This window comes from Zonotrichia albicollis, chromosome 5 (assembly GCF_047830755.1).
Source record: "Zonotrichia albicollis isolate bZonAlb1 chromosome 5, bZonAlb1.hap1, whole genome shotgun sequence".
NCBI lineage: Eukaryota > Metazoa > Chordata > Aves > Passeriformes > Passerellidae > Zonotrichia > Zonotrichia albicollis.
Genome location: NC_133823.1, coordinates 14,320,434 through 14,338,451, shown reverse-complemented (window position 1 = coordinate 14,338,451; position 18,018 = coordinate 14,320,434).

Below are 18,018 nucleotides of genomic sequence, written 5' to 3'. Positions count from 1 at the left end.
ATGATAAAACTGATATCTGCTGGGCTACACAGATCTTGCCTCACCTTTGTAGCTGAATGCCCAAGCAACTTGTGATGCAGTGTCATGGTGGAGAGGGCTTTCACCTATGCATTGTCTTGTCTTTTCACTCCTACATTTCTCCTTTCTGTCCAAAATGTTGCTGATGCTTTAGTCCAGCCCTGATTTGGCAGGAATTAAGGGATGACTATATACTTTGAAAGAAAACTTAAGAATTCCATTGATGAAATGGAATACATCTTTAGTATATGATAAATACATTTATCATATACTATAGATAGATTTAGCAGATCTTTCTAGTCCCAGGCCCAAAAGCACAATTGTAACCCCCTCATGCAGGTTTTTCTCTGGATATCATCCTGGTTTTTTCTCCTGGAAGCTGATCAATATGACCTGGCCAAACTGAACACAACCTAGGCACTGTTCTTGAAATCTGGATTGTCAAAACATGAATTTCACTACACACCCCATGCAGCCAAACCACACGAGCTCCATGCCTACCTGTCCTAGATTTACACCATTCCTAGTCCATCTGGGCCACCAGATATCTATAAATCCTCCAGACCAGTGCCCTGCATGGATTGGATCAGGATTAATATTAAAGCCCTGTAGTCCTCCAAAACTCATGCATTGCATGCCTCTCTGTTACACAAATAAATCTTGAGTCTGACACTTTGTTTATTCTCTCAGGGCAAAACTGACAAGCAGATCAAACAAGGGGCTGTATGAACTTGTTCTGCTAATGCAGACATGAGGCACTCAGCTAACATTTGTGTAATGCTTTTCTTGTTTAAAAGTATTTGTGAAAGAAGAGCAAACCAAGTTTGCATAGCCTGCAAAAGATCAGAGCTTAAGTTAGATACAAGGTCAGATTAAATTCAAATGGTAAAATTCATTTTGACAAAAGCAGAGAATGTAATCCAAGGAAAGAAATGTTGATTTCCCCCCACCAGACACATCTTTTGTAAGACACAATTTTCTTGAAACTAAGAATGCTGTGACTTTGGGAACAAGTAATGAACTCAGTGTGGGGTTCTTTTAAAATGACTTCCTTAAAAGTTTTACATTTCTTTCTAAACTCTCTAACTCATTTACAGTTATATTTTCATCTGTACATATTAATAAATACATTTTATTAAGAGTTGTATATTATGAAATGTATTGGGTCTGACTGGGAGGGTGTCAGCTTTCCTCACAGTGCCTTTGCAGTGCTGTGCTGTGTATTTGCAGCTAGAAAAGTGTTGATAACACACCAGTGTTTTGGCTACTGCTGAGCAGTTCTCCCACACCTTCATGGTTGTTCCTCCAAAGTGCCACCACCCTGTCCCCAGCCCCAGATGTCAATATCTGGGGCTGGGCAAGAGGTTGGAGCATAGCCAAGACAGCTGTCCTAAACTGACCAAAGGGATATTCAACACCATTTAACTATTCTGAGACAGTTTGAGAAAGGGAACATCAAGAATACAGTCGAGGAAGAAAAGAGAGGGGTTTTTAATAGAGAAGACAGAGAGAAGAGGGAAGCAGCCCCTGAGGCCAGCAGAGGAAAATCTGTTTGCAAAGAGGCACAGACAGTGCAGCTGCATTCTGTGTGGTTTTGTATGTATTCCTTGTTCAACACAGTAAGACCATCCACTCCTTTCCTCATGGTGCTGCCAGAATAAAACTTTCTGCTGATGATGATGTTTGAGCATGCTGAGCTTTTGTGCACCCAAAATAATCCAAATCTCTGGGACAAAACACGTGAAAAAGGAGCTTATCAACTAACAAAGAAATGAAATTTTTAGTTTCTTACTTTTGAAAATTCAACTTGAGTCATCTTCAGCCACCAAGTTTGGTCTTTGTCAACAGAAGTTTTCATCCAATTCCTCTGTACTCCAGACATAGTATTCATCTCCGGCTTGGAGGTTGATTTTTAGCATTTTTTAGTATTGTCTGAAAAGCTGTCATATTCTGTGGGAACAGCAGCTTTTAAAGCTGCTTCTTTATCCAAGAGGATCTTTTATGCAGGGAAAAGACTCTTTCTTTCTGCTATGAATTGCATTGGTGCTATGCCCTGTTTTCTCCCAGCTGCTTAGGATATAAATACTTGTTACTAGCTCCATTTTAATGAAACACAAGTAGGAACCCTCTTTCGTGCCAGAATTTAAAAAGCTCATTTATCATGGTTAATCTCAGCAGGTGGAAGCAGTGCTTGTGCTCTGTAACTCTTGCCACAACTTGAGTTATGGTGCTGGGCAGGTGAGCAACCTGTCTTTGAAGATCACCATTTTCAGTAGATGGTGTAAACATGTGGATGGACAAAGCCAGCCCAGCCCTAAAGGTCCAGGCAGTTGTTGGGAAAACAGAGCTTTTGCAAAGCACTTCTGCAAATAAACACTGAAGGAGTTTTTTCTCAGTTCTTGGCTTTCAGCATGTTTCTCTGTCTCCCTGGATTGTAGCTCCACTTCAAGGCTGTTTGAACCCGACAGCTGGGCTTTTTTGTGTTTGGGGGTTTTTTTCTGCATTTTTTGCCCCTCTGTGAAATTCCAACAGACTGGTTTCAAAGAAAGGCATCTGTTACCTTCAGTGCAGAGCTGTTGCAAAGCAAAGTAACTGCCATTCTGTGCCTTTGGAATAGTTTTTCTTTGGATTACCTGCGACTTTTATGAGTCAGGATATGGGATTTGCCATATCCCAGCTGTTCATGAGGCTTCCATTTCTTCTGCTGTGAGATTATTTGAAATAAAACAAACTTCAGACAAACTCAGCCTCACTGCAGAGGAATATACACAGAAGAATTAGGAGCTGCAGTCTCATGTAATGCCTGATGGTTGCCTGCATCATTTAGGGATGTAGTTAACTGGGAAAATGCTGAAATGTTGGCAGGGCTGGACAGAGAGAGGTCGTTAAAATATTTCTACTTTACAAAAGGAAGATAACATACCATCACTGGCATACATGGTTTAATTTTTTCTCTCAGATTGAAGGCAAAATATCCATTTTCTTTGCAGTTTTCAATGCAGGAACTGAAATTTCTTTCCAATTCAATTATTTTCTTTTCTACTTAGATATAGGTACTTGCTACCTGTGGTCCATGGTTCACCTAGTCAGTCTCTGGAGAATGTCTGGTCTATCTGTTTGGGCATACGGCTCTAAGTGGAATTTTTCTGAGGCCAAGAAATATAATTTGTACAGTATCTTGCACAGTAGAGACTTTTCCCTATGCCTGGATTCATCAAATGTGAGAGCAAAATAAATGTATAAATGTTCAAGATGTTCCTAAAAAATGTGTGCTGTGAAGAAACCTGTGAGGAGCATATTTCACCTACAGCCTGCTCTGTGCAGACTTTTTTCCACCCTATGCAGGTTTTAACACTTCTCTTCAAGCTCCTTCATCCACCTTCCAGTCACTGAACAAACACCTGCAACCTCAGCTATCACTCAGGGAAAGCCTTTCATGGGACAGGTGAGAAAAATAGTTTCTGCTTCTGAGCTCTGTTGCTCTTCACATTGCAGTGGTAGAGAAATGATTGCTGTAGGTGTTGGCTTACTTGTCGTAGCTGCTACTCCTTTGCCCACTTTATTGGGCAAGGTGAAAGCTGAATTGGGAACATAAGAAGGAGCAGTAGCTGGGTGAAAGCTCCTTCAAGTCTGGCTTGAGTGCTGAAGGAGCTCTGTTTGTGGGATTGGTCTCTGTGCATCAGACACATGGAGAAATAGTGCAAGATTTGCACAAAGGGTCTTTTACACATTTTAATCTCCTAAGTATCAGCCTGTGTACAGCACACTGAGATGTCTTTATCTGTTAATATATTCTTTGCAGCTCACAGCTGTTTGATCAAAGCAGTGTCTCAATACAGCAGAGCCATGTGAGCCAACACCAGAACAGAGAGGAGCAATCTATATTATTGAACTTTGACTTTTGTAGTATCAGAGGAGGAGGGGCAGCCCAGTAGTACCACTCCATCCCAATTCGTCTGTGCCTCCCCCCATTCTTCAATTCCCAGCCAGGAAAACATTTTGGTTTCTTTAGCTGTTTTCTCGGCCCTATTCCCTCTATTAATTCTTCATGCCTTTCAGTGTGGAAAATTTACTTATTGAGTTTCATTTTATCCTTTCATATTTCATATTTCAGGTTTTTCTCTTGGGAAGATCCTAATGTCTGATGCTAGAGGGAGCTCAAAACCAGTATGAAATCTCATCTGGGTTAGTGGATAAAAATCAGAGTATTGAATGTTACATAGAAAAATTGTTCCTTTCTGCTGTCATAATTTTTTTGTGGGTTTTTGGGTTTTTTTCTGCATCTGTTACAAAGAAGGGAAAAAAAGTCTAACCTTGATGGGATTTTTTTTTACCCCCCCCCCAGCTAGTAATTTTTCCTTATACTGGTGTGACCTACAACAAGCTTTTTGTTATTTTCAAGTTAAATGTTTGGATTTAAGTTTCTGGATCATTTCACAGTGAATAATTTCCAGGTCAATTTCTGATCTTTTTGCACTAGTACAGGCAGTCTTAAACTTACCATAAAGGTATAAATGAGCAAACATTTCATTAAAAATGAAGAGGCTTATGACAATACCTATTCTCCCAAAATGGAACCACCTGAGCTTTTCTAATAGCTGGTGACATCCATTAGCACTTCTCTCAGAAATTGAAAACATTTTCCATCTGTTCATACACACTCATTACAAAGTAGTTAAGATCCTATGGGATCACACAGACACATTTTTGCAAATTAAAAAATATCAAAATGAGTTATTGAAGAAGCAGGGATGACTTTGTAATAAGCATCTAGGCCTTAAACTTTCCCTTTCCTCAGACACTGCAGACACCCCATTAGCTGAAGCCTCTTTAGTCTGTAACCTTCCAGAACATGACATTTTGAAACTCTATGCTATACATCCTGTGAGAAGTCCAGCCAGCCCTGCCCATTTACACTACTCTAACAAAGAGCAGAAATCAGTCATTTTTGGGCAGACATCCCTAAGGTCAAGTAGCTAAGAGAACTCAAAAATGGAACATTTACATAAACAATGAGATCAGACAGTATTGTATTATATTAATATGCAATAAACTTCATGAATAATGTGCTTGCGTGTTCTCATGCCTGAAATGATCTCTAACCATTAAGTCTGGATTTGTCTTTCCTGGAGGAAAATTTATTGGGAATGGTCATTTTAATAAATTCCTTAAGATGATGGAAGATCAGTGAAAGGCTTCTACAGGCCGGGCTTCTAGAATGACAGAGAAGGCTTTGTTGGAGACACATGTCAAAACAAATAAACACAATATGCATTCAACTATGTTTAGAGGTCTTCCTCAAAAATTAGTCTTCTTGGGAGTGATTCCAGTACCATCTCACTCTATCTATGTTTCTTCACATAACCAATCTCTTGGTCAGACTTCCAGTTTGTACACATATCTACCTGATTACTGAGTACAAATTGAGGGTTACCATATTTTACATTGTTGGGTCCTAAGCCTGATTCAGAGCTCCAAATCTTCTGATTTTTTTTAAGTAAAGTGGTTGCCACATGTCATGATCTTGTGGACATCTTGACAAATTAAATTCCTGAGCAATCACCAGCTATATGAAGTTTAACATGGGCCGATTCTGCACCTGGGATGGGGCAACCCTGGATTTATGCACAGAGCAGGGAGCACGTGGCTGGACAGCTTGGTCAACAAGAAAATATTGTCTGAGGAGACATAAAAGTAACTGTGAAGGAAATATAGGAAGGAGGAAGAAGCATTTAGTGTAGGAACCTTGGATTATCCATTAGTGGTGCACATGCTATGCCATATTTCAGTCCAAAGTTGGTGTCAGCCAACTCCAGGCTGTAGAAAAAAGGTCTGTATGAGCTCACTCAATAAGTCAAACATTTTTGGATGTTGCACAAATATACATAAGCATAAGCAAAGAAGGAAGCATAGAACAGTGGTGGGTCATCTGCAAAACAATAGGGTCCAGATGTTCTTAGCGCTCACTAAGATATTTCTCTGCACCCTTCAATAGTTTCTGTTAAGCTGTGTGATGATGGCACATCTTCCAGCTCCGGGATTTTCTGTTTTACCATACCAGGTGCTGTTTGGAAAGTGATTGGCTTGTTGTATTACATAAACACTGAGATTACTGAAATCTTAACCTGAGCCAACATTAGGGCAGTCAATTTTCCACTTCCATTTTATAGATCAGATTTTCTCAGTCTCTGTTACAAACAAGGAGTTAGTTGCCAGAAGCTCCTTTTTTTTAACATCACTTAACAATATTTCTTCTTAGTGGCCAATAGAAAAAACAAAGAAGCATATATTACATAAAACTCTTAGAAGGTGGGCTGTAACAAAGGACTAAATCTTTGCTAAATGTTGACAGATTGCCAGCAGCATACAGTAACAATGGACACAGGCAGAATTAAGGGCACAATTTGACATTTTGTGTAGAGTAACAGCAACTGCAGTTGCTAGAAGATATCTTTCAGCTGGTTGGCTTTATGAGGACAGAATGAAGACTGAATTATAAGGGAAATGAGATTCCTCCTGTCAGCTGTGATGTATGAGGAAACCTTCTATATCTTAACAATGAAATCCTTTTCAAGCATTACAGACATGTAAAGATGAGTCAAAGAGAGGCGATGTCATCCATTATAGAAGTGATATGTAATAGATTACTATGGGGGATTATGGCCAACATTCCCCAAAAATTATTCTCCCTGGTCTGTGTTTAATCACTGAATGATCTTAGCCAAGATGTTTAAACACAAACACATTAAATGAGCCTTTAATGGTAGAGTTTTTATAAATGCCCAAGTCATCTGAATGTCCCTGTTTCATTGAAAAACTGAACGGTACTTTCATTGCACTTTCATTGTCTCTTGATTAAAGTCTTGTACACATAATGGAGTGAACAGCTGTGAAAATTTCTCTCCTACATTTGTGATCAGTCTTCCAAATATGTATGATATTGGTGAAAACATGAAGGGTGAAACCAGCATGCATAATCAAGGCATGGTGTTTTTTAAAGGCCTGTTGGACCCTGATGTTTTTGCTAACATCACTGCTGCAGCCAGCAGAACAAACAGGCCATGTGCTGTGGGTCCTGGGAACAGGCAGAGTGAGGAGATACTTTGGGAGAATTCTGCATGGGTATTTCTACCAGAACCTGTCTGTGCTGGGGCTGTAGCCTCAGCTTTCACAGCTGTTTGCCACAATTGACATTTCTTCATTAAAAACCTCCATGTTTCATACCAAAACCTGAGCAGCCCTAAATTTCAATGCCAACCAACTGCCAGTTTCCTGGATAAATAACTGTGAGTAGCCTAAGAAACCTGCAGGCCCAGGTTTTCATTTATTAAGACTCAATATATTTACACTGATTTTATTTGGTCTGTAATAATTTTTATCATCTGATGATAGATCTTCCTGTTTAAGCAGAGCCACATTTCTACCCTACCTGTGAAATCCAGAGCCTGCATTACCTTCAATTCATGCATGGGACCTTCAGGAAAACTGCATGTCTTTTTACATGCTTTTGTATTTAAAGGGATAAAAAGAACAAGTCATCTGCTTTGGAGCAAATAGTGCTGTGAACTTAATGAGACCACACTGTCAAATTTACTTCAGGATGATACATTTGTTCATTAATTATGATATTTTAGGTGAATGTCATACTTTTCTTTATCTGCCTGCTTAACTACACTTCAACCTTTTCAGCAGGTTTTCCACTGAATCATTTTTTGGTATAAAAGTATTGGAGCCATACCTCCCTTTTCTTTAGAAATACCTCTGCAGTTTTCCTGACCCTACTACTAGCTGGGAGAATAGATTAAAACTTCTGAGCTGTGAGTTACGTTAGTGATTTCTATGGTTATCAGTGATAAAGCAAAGTGTTGGCATGTCACATGAGGAACAGACCTCTTTCTATATTAAATAACCTTTTCTTATGGATGATGAAAAAGCCCTGCTAGAATCATAGAAAGATTTGTGCTGGAAGGGTCCTCTGGAGGTTTGTTGTTAGATCAGACTTCTGAGAGGCTTGTCCAGGCAAGTGCTGAAGATATCAAAGGCTCTGGATTTAATTGCAAAATAGTATCCATTGCAGGATTGTCATTCTACGGCTGAATCACATAACAAGCAAATGCACAGCAGGGCCACCATTAATTGAAAGTGAAAGCAGCATCCAAATGAACCCTGTTCTACTTCAAATGAAGCCAAAGATTTGCAATCCTGCTCACAGTGGACCAAAGATTTCATCAGCTATTTTGCCCCCAGTATTCAAGTTATTCCATTGTTGGCTTCAAAGGAAAATCCCAGGGATAACAGGCAGGCAAAGAGGGAGCACCCTAAGTCCATGAGCCGAGTGAGAGCCTCCCTGTGCTGATGAGCTGGTCCTGCTGGACCATGCAAGAATCCTTTGTTGTACAACCATGGTACTGAACCCAGATCTGGAAAACTGCTTTACAGGGAATCATAGAATAGTTTGGGTTTGAAGACACCATTGCACATCGCCCAGTACAACTCCCAAGTTGAAGGATATAAGGAATTTGCCTTAATGTATAGCAAAGCCAATACTTTTAAATGGAGTTAGAGTGGTTAGGTAGGAGATAGTTGGTTATGTATTACCAGTCCTAGGCAGGAACTGCAGTCAAGAGCCACATTTTCCCAAAACCTCTGCACCCAGCAACACCCCATGCAGAGAGAGAATCAGCAGTCATGAATCAGTTTTATCCATGCTGGATAAAACACAGAGACCTTTGACTCAAGCCTGGAGACAGAACACTCTGTCTGAGCAATATAATTAGAATAAAAATGAAGCCAGCAGGTTGGCTGAGCTTATGTAGATATGTATTCATGGCTTTGCTAGGAAAAGACTGTTAAAGATGTGTTCTTTTTCTTTCTAAATGTCAGATTTGACTGAGCAATCCTTTCTGCTGTCCAATGACTTATTAAAAAGAGAGGGCCTTTGAAGTGCTAAGCAAGCCCAAGATCCCAGAAAGCTGCTCATATCTGTTTATTTATTTACCCACAATTTTTTCTCTTGTGGCCAGCTTAGCTCTTGCCTAAGAGAGCAAACAAACTGCAGATGCAGAGCTGATGACATTGGGCCTAACAGAGCCCTCAAAATAAAGCCATAAATTGTTTCTTTGAATTGCCAAGGAAACAAGACTTTCCAAGTCTAATTTCAGAATAGATCCTAAAGTCAGTCTCAGTCCAGAATGTGTGCTGAAGCTATGAGGCTTCAATGCTTTGAGTAATTTTTAAATTTCTTTTCCCATTAAGGATACTCCATCTTCTACATTTTTTTGGTCTTCACAAAGTAAGGTAATGCTAGAGGATGTGCTGCCATCACATCTTTTTGTGTGTATTAAGTTACTTATAAGAAAGGCTTACAATTCATAATTTAAAATAAAAGCAAAAAGAAAAAACGCTCTTGTTATCTTGTAAATTTGGGGGCCATTTCTGAACTGATGTTTCAATTGTGCAAAGTTTTTTTACCAGGACTACAAATCCACACTGTAAGAGTGTTTCCCAACTCCTTTGTTCCATAATATAACCAATATATTCTTAAGCTGTTTGAATTTGAACTGTAAGTTTTATCTAATTATATCAAAAATCAGATATAATATTGTTTGTTACAGATATCAAATTGTTTGTTACTTCCTCTGCACAGTGAAACAATTTGCCAAAGTCAGTATTACATCTGTAGATGTAATTGAACAGCCACTTGTTCATGTTTTGCTTTATGGATTAGGAATAAAAAATGTCTTTCATAGTAGTCTTTCATTCAGTTGCTAACCTAACAATGAAAGCAAAGAGTAAAATTACTGTAACTGTAATCAATTGGCCAGTGGCAGAAGGAAGCTCATTCAAAACATGCTACATGCAAAAATTCATCATGTAAGGTCTTTATACACACAACTTTATATTGAATTGTTTTGCCATAGTTACAGAGGCTCAGATCCAAGGGAGTGGTTGGTGATAACAAGAGGAGTTAGGATGGAGAGGGACGGTTTGGATTTCCTCAGTCCCTGGATTTCCTTCCCTTCTCCCACCTAGCCATTCCCAATACCATTTATCCTTCCTCCATCCACTTCCCTAAGGATTTGTCTCATGATGTTCTGGTTCCAGAGTCCTTCAGAGCACAGGAAGGCTGGGCTTGCAGCTCTAACACCGGGATTCCACTCCATGTCCACTGAGACCTGATGTCATAGGGACACTCATAAAGAATTTTTGGGACTCATCTCTGTGGTTTTACTGCTCTTACCTTCCTCCATGGAATTGCTTTTGGACATTGGTAGGAAGGAGGATGGGAGGGAAGGCTTTTGGGACATGTTAGTGCTTCTAAAAACTTGTGCCAGTCTTCCCTCTTGTCCAGAGTGAGGAGCAGAACCCCATCAACTGTCCTGCTTTGTCCAAAGGGCTTTGGGGCATATATTGAGTTTTCTCAGGAGTATATCCTCCTTTTATCTTCTAAAACAGAGAAATTTCTTTCCTGTGTCTGCATTCTGGACTAGTTGTTTTCCAGCCTCCAAAATTACTGTGCTGCAGAGTAAACCAAGAGTGCTAGGCTGAACCTCACTCACCTCCTGATATCCAGACACATGGAGGATCTTAATTAAAACAGGAAGCACCTGTTTTCTGTGGGAATTTCTTTCTTTTAAAAATCCAAAGTCAAGCTCAATAAAAATCTTTTATGTAATGATTTTCATGAACAATTGGAAGACTTGTTTAATAATATAAAAAGCCATAACATTTTGATGTTGGGAGGAAATTCTTTGAGTGTTGAGAGGCACTGGAACAGATTTCCCAGACAAGTGGTTCTCCCATGCCTGGAAGTGTTCAAGGCCAGGTTGGATGGGGTTTTTAGAAACCTGGACAAGTGAAAGGTGTCTCCTATGATCAGAGGTCTAGAACTAGATGATCTTTAAGGTGTCTTTCCAACCTAAGCAATTCTGTGACTCTATGATTTATGCTTTCTACAGAAAGTTAATTTCGGTCACTTTAATTTGGTTGCTATGTAACAGGACTTTTTTTTGCACCAACAATACACCAAGTTTTTCTCCACTAACAAGCAACTCCCAAGGGCAGGCATAGGAAGTCAGGAACCACTGTGGTAAATTCAGTAAGAGTGTGTGAGTAGATATTGATGGCTGTAGGCTTTTGGCTGCAGCAGGAAAGAGCCAACAGCAGCAGTCTTACAGGTTTCTGGAATATTAGAGCACAGAATGCCAAGAGCACAACCTTATAGGATCAATGAGACATTATTAAGAGAAATTAAGTATTTGCATAGCATTTCCAGGAGCACCATTTTTTGACATCACTAAGAACAGAGTGGCTGAAGGTCTTAAAGCACACTCAGCATCTATGATTGTGAAGAAAATTGTGTACTATGAAGGATGGGCAGGCAGACATTCTAAATCTTTTGGAGCATAATGTGGCCAATTTTATCTGAAAATTATTAGAATTAATCACAAATCATATCTTTAAGAAAGGTGTGTGCTACCATTATAAAATAATAGGTGCATAATATACTTCATACAAAGTCATGACTTCAGCACATCTCTGAGTCCCTGGCAAAGGGCCTTTGCTAGCACTCACTAGAACAAGTTCACAGAAGAAATTCACAGAAGAAAATCCATCAGGGTTATTTAACAGCATAATACTACTACTCGCTCAGCTGCACATTGCTGGTAGCTAGGATGGTGTAACTAGGAAAGTACTACTACATAACCTGCCATAATATTTTTCCTCCAGGCACCCACTATGGTACATTATTAGATGCATAAAGCAGACTTAATGGAATCCATTCAGATATGGTTGAGATACAAGGATTATGAGTATACAAAATAGGTTTATGGGTTATTTATTTTATTCTGTTGCTAACATGCCAAAGTTAAGCAGACTTTCTTTAAAGGAAATGGAATGGAAACTCATTCAGGATAGACTCCAAATTCAAAAAAGTCTGAAAACGGTGGGAGTAAAGTCAGGGCAGTAATTCAACCTTGACTGTAATCTTTGCTCGGTCTACCACTGTAATCATTCACTCCCAACTCTTGGATGTTGGCCCTAGACTGACCAGAGTATAAGAACTCCCCCTGAGCCCATGAGGGTCACTAAGATGAACAGTGATAAATCAACATGTTTTGCTCCTACCAGCTGTGATGGAATAATTGCTCTGAACATTGTAGTTATTAAAATCACATTTGTCGCGGGAAAAAAAAAAAAGGAAAGAGATCGAGAACTCAAAGGGTCTTTATATGTAAGCTATGTTTTTCTATAGGGTATCTAATTTTCTTTTAAGAAAAAGATAACTCCATAACATTGGACTGAGAGAGGAAGAAGAAAGACATGTGGGAGAACAACCCAAATAAATTCCAGTTTGTGGTATTAGTCGCTCTCTCCCAGTGCCAGTAGCTAATTGTCATACTGGGCATGCTGTGAGGACACTGAAAATAGCTCAAATGGCAGCAAATGTCTATCACATTGTTTAGATATGCAGGCTCCCTCCATCCTGCTTGGCTTGTTTGTCTGTTTGCAAATAGTTTTCTCGGGGATCAGGTTTTGCAAGTGTTTAATCAATTTTTTTTGTGTGTGTAATAAATTCTTTGGTAGGCTACACAGAAATAAAGAAGAAAAGGGAAACCAATATTTCTAAAATCTTTTCCCCGGGTGACTTGCTTATGAGCAAAGGCCAAACTGTGTCCAGGGGATATCTTCTGATTCTCTCTGATGGTGAAGAAACCTGAGCTGAATGAAGTGTGGACACTCACCTGTAGGCTGGTTTGCATACATCCATGTCAGTAATATTCTCAAACAGGACTAAGGTACGGAAAAGGTAGGAGATTATTTTCTGTATTTGTAACACAGAACAGCTTTCAGACTGCTCTGAATTAATCCAAAGATTAAGCTTATGTCAGAGGAAGTTAAAAAAATAAAATCACAAAAACTTCACAGCAACTATGGTGTAATCCTGGAGCTGTGGCAACAGGGTGCTGGAAAATGGAGTTGTGAAGAGTCCTCAGGAGCAGAACACCATGTGAAGAGGTCCTAGGAATAGGATAATGTAAAACCTTATTTCTTTGACAACTAATTGTTCAAATAGATTTATTCAGAAAGTATAATAGAGTATAAGGTTAAATAATTACCATGTAGTGCCTCCTGGAGTGAGTCCACTGGAAGATGGCAAAGCTGATTAAGGCACTGGAGCGCCTCTTTTGCCAGAAAAGGCCAAGGGAGCTGGGCCTGTTCAGCCTTGAGAAGAGATGATTGAGAGACAATCTCATCAATGTCTGTAAGTATTTGAGAAGTGTCAAGGGGATGTTTCTAGGCTCTTCAAGCAATAGGAAAAGAGGCAATGGGCAGAAAGTGAGGCACAGAAAATTCCACCTGAACATGAGGAAGAAGTTTCTTCTTTACTGAGCACTGGAACACATTGACCAGAAAGGTCGAGGAGCCTCCCTCACTGGAGATATTCAAGAACTGCCTGGACACAATCCCATGCCATGTGCTCTGGGATGACCCTGCTTGAGCAAAGAGGCTGGACCAGCTGACCTGCTGCTGCCCATGCCAACCTGACCCTTTCTGTGATTCTGTGATTAGCTGATTTTGTCCAGGGTGAGTAACACAAAATGCCAGCACGATTGCTTTTCAACATCCAGAATAGACTGAAAGAAAAAATAAATGCTTTCTGCCCACTGTGTGTCACATCATATATCCTGCACTCCAGCAATATTAAATCCTTTTTCTAGGATCATAGTTACTGGCCTCTGCATGAGTCCTTGGTTCCCACAAGGCTTGTTCAGGTGAAAATCAAATTGACATTTCCTAAGAACTGGAAAATGAGAAATATATGAAATTATTATATAAGCAGGGAGATTTTTTTTTTCAGGTGGGGTCTTTTTTCCCCATGGGTTTGCAAAGATTTTTAAGGGCATCTGGTCAATCCCATCTTGGGGGAAATAAAAATTTTAAAGTTCTTATTTACAGACCTCTAATTGTCATTTTTGAAAGGATGAGTCTTTTATTATGCTAAATTAAAGTATGAAATCTGAACTTGTTGAAAAATGCAATAATTTCTGGGGTTTTTTTTCCTTTTTCAATGCAGGATTGATACCAAATAAAGATCAATAGAAAATTAGATTCCTTTCCTACCAGACCACTGTTATAAAAGATAAAACAGCAAAAGCCACTTATTTCTGCATGGAAATGGTTACTATCTATGCAAAATTATACAGCCAGTATACAACAGTCTTTTATTCCTAAAGGGCAGCAGAATAGGAATGCTCCGTTTTTCTGAAACCTCAACATCAACTTCAAAAGAAGTTTGGTGTGAAAAGGTGGTTGAGGTGCCCTCTAACTCAGAAAAATATTAGAAACTGAAGAACTGCTTCTCTACATGGGAAACACATAGCAAGGAACTCAGATCAGGAAGCAGAGACAGACAACATTCAGCTGACAAATAAAAATGGATTTTATGACATAAGGATGAGTGAGGAACAAACTCCTGAGGGATGTTTTATCTTGATTATCTGCAGAGATGCCTTTCTGGAGGGCAGGATTAACACCAGCACTGAAGGTATTGCTTGATGTAAGAGTGATGTACATGAGAGTCTCTGCCTTGAAGTAAGATTGGATAAACATAAGGAGCCTTTTTGTCTTTAAATGGCATGACTGATTTCCCAGGCATGCATAGCTCTGAAGTGGAGTCTGTTTAGACTGTTTAATCTATGCAGATTTTCAGGCTGGACTTGTGGAAAATGAGTGAAGTCAATATATTTTAACTATGCTTTGCAACCAGCTGTGGAAAAGAGCATGGGAAATATTGTACCATGCTAGACAAGCCACTCTCCTGTGTGTTAAGATCTGATTATTGTGAGATGCCTCTACACCAAAAAAAAGGTGCAAACAAGACCATATGCTGAAATCAACAGTGTGGATTTTATCTAACAGTAAAATGTGAGATAGAGAGATGGAAAGAAATAGAAAAGGGGGAGGGGTGAGAGAAAGAGAGTGAGAGAGAAATAGACTAAGCAGAAAGATATTCACCATGCCTGTGCATACAGTGGTATCCTATTGGTCCTTCACCATGTTCTTCTTTGTGATGGAATTCCTCCTGTCCCTCAAAACTTCTCATCCTTTATACATTTTAGCAAACAAAGAAATCAATGTCCATGGGTTACATGATTTTCTCAATTCCAATGCTAGTAAGTCTCATGATCAGTCTTTCTATTCCTTTCAGTTGGTGGGTTTCTTATATGGTTCCCCCTTCCAGACCAGTCAGAGCTGATTTTCAGCACAGTTGCTGTGTTGGCTTTCTTGTTGTGTTCTTTATGTCCATTATCAGTGCTCCACCACTTTATTTGCCCCTAGTTTGAGATAATCAGACAATAGCACCACCTTTACCTTATCTCAGGTTCCAGTCAGGCGCTTATCTAACTGCTCAAACTTCCAGGAATTTATGAAGGAATATTTGGGTGGAGGGGAGGATGTGTTCAGGGATCACAGGTGATTGAGCAGCTTCTCCTTTCTGCAGTTTGCCATAGTGGGCATAGTCCTTCAGTGATCTTAACAGTGTGTGAGGAAATTATGATACATAAGTCTCTTACACTGTGGGGCCAATGACCATCCAGGTCTCACCCTTTATATCCTGACTTTGGAAAACTGAGTGCAGAGGAAGATGTAAAACTCTCTGTTCCCCTTCAGCAGCATAACAGGAATGTGTTTGGGATTATCTGACACTCCCTTATGCTGCTCCACTGAAAAATTCACCTTTCATGTCAAGATAAAGGGTAGTGAACTTGTTTACAACATACAGAAAGGTATTATGAAATTGAGAATTTTAAAAATTATCTCAAAAGGGGATTCTTATTGAGGACCCTCTTCCTTTCTGCCCTCATAGGAATGAGGAAGAATGTTCACAGGTGGCCTACAGAGAAATCTGCAACTTATTGTGCTTTGAACTTATATGCTAGAGAGAGGAACAACTGCCAAAAGTACATCCTTGTGCTTCATTTTAGCAAACAAGAACAACCTAGAAGAGTGGTTCAGCTTTAAGAGAATGTGTCCTCAAATATTTGTATTAACAACTTGCTTACCTAATCCAGAGTTAATTGGAAGAAAGGAGCTGGTCCATGACTGACAGTCTTACATGGCCTTCTAATCATGCCTCTCTTGTTATTTGGATAAAGATTTGATGGATGGACCTATATAATCTTGCACTAAATTCCTATTTTACAGGGATGAGAAAGTGTACTTCGTACTCATATTGTAATATTCAGATAACCATCTTTGTAATTATATCTACCTGTAGGACTTATGAAGAGCAGCCTAGAATCAGGATACTAAATCCATGCTCAACCACTATAACTGTTGTAATAACTGAGCTGTTTCATAAAAGGTCAGAGATTTTCCCTACTACTCGTTAGTTACCTGCATGGCAATCCTGGGAATGTCGATTGCATGGAGGGAAAAGCCACAGTAATTGGCAAGCCAAACAATTAGGATTCCAAAATACACTTTTAATGAGTTAGTTTTATAATGGTGATGCAAGAGCCTTGTTTAATTTACAGCTGCATCTTAGTTTCCATTATAAATCCAACATTGTTTTCTGATTTTATTACATAAATTGTTGATAACACTGAGAATTAGATTTTAATCAAGAAAAGATTACTCCTGGGCACTAAATCTCTGATTAATGCAGCAGTCCAGGAGAGCACTGTAGCATGTAATTTTATCCCTGCTTAGTAGAGTACATAAAGTCATGCTTAATTTGGAGCCTGTGAAAACTCCCATTGACTGCTAAAATAAGCAGGTTTATGAGAATCCAGAAGAATCCAGAGCACAAATTCAGTAGTAAATAAAATGAAAACAAGAACAGTAAAAGTTGCTGATTTATTCTCTCCCATTCCCCTCCCAAGTGGCAGTTGTTCTGCTGTCAAACATTAACATTGTTTATGATTTGTCAAGAAGGATTCTTACCATGATGCCTCTTGTGGATGCTGTACAAACCCCAAAAGATAAGAAGCCCACCCCAAGTGGTTTGCAGTCCATTTCTAGCTGAGATGCCTTACCTAAAGGACATTGAAACCCAAAGATTCATTGAGGCTTGTCTTCCCTGCACTTCTGCATTTTTATTAATGATCCATGGTTTTGCACAAAAGCTGAATTTGTATGTCAGACTGTGTTCTTAACATTGCCAAAAACCCAAACATTAAGCTGAATTCATATACAGTGTCTTACAAAACTGATTTAAAAAATTAACATGAATTGCTAAGTACTGCCCAAATTAACACAAATCAGAGTTCATTACATAGCATTAGGAGGCAATTTATTGCAATCATTATGCCTGCTGTTACACAGAACCATATGCCAACTCTAGAAATAACAAGCATTCTGAATCAGGGTCATTGCAGTCATATTTGCATGTGAAACACATCAATTGATCTCCTGTGCACATTAAAATTTAAATCCACACTTTTTTGCTGCTGAATGCTCCATCCTAACTTTGTTGTGCGAAGGGACAGACTCGGTGGAGAGAGAAATGATGTTTTAGAGGAATACTTATCCCAAACTGTGGTAGATTATTTAGTTAAATCCATCCTGCTTAACTAAATGAGATCCTAAATATCTTTTGGTTTCCACAGTAGGAAGATATGCAGTCTTACATGTCAGACATGTGAAATAACATGGTCTCACCCATGTCATCTTGTTCTGGTGGTCTTTCTCAGGAGGCGGTATCTGTAAAAGCTAAAGGGTGGGCAACACAGTGTTTAGGAAAGTCTCTTCTGTAAAGGTTGTTGTGCAATGGAAAAAGGACAATAAATCTCATTGTTTGGTCACAAAGAATGAGAATGTTAGCGTGGTCTTCAGCTGTAACTCACAGGAGACACTGCTTCAGTACAAATTAAAACAGCTTGGAAATCAAGATACGGATTTTGCTATTTCAGGTTGTATGCAGAATTTCCGTGTTGTCTACAGATAAATAAAAGGTGAAAAGAAAACCCTTATTTGAAAAAAATAAATATA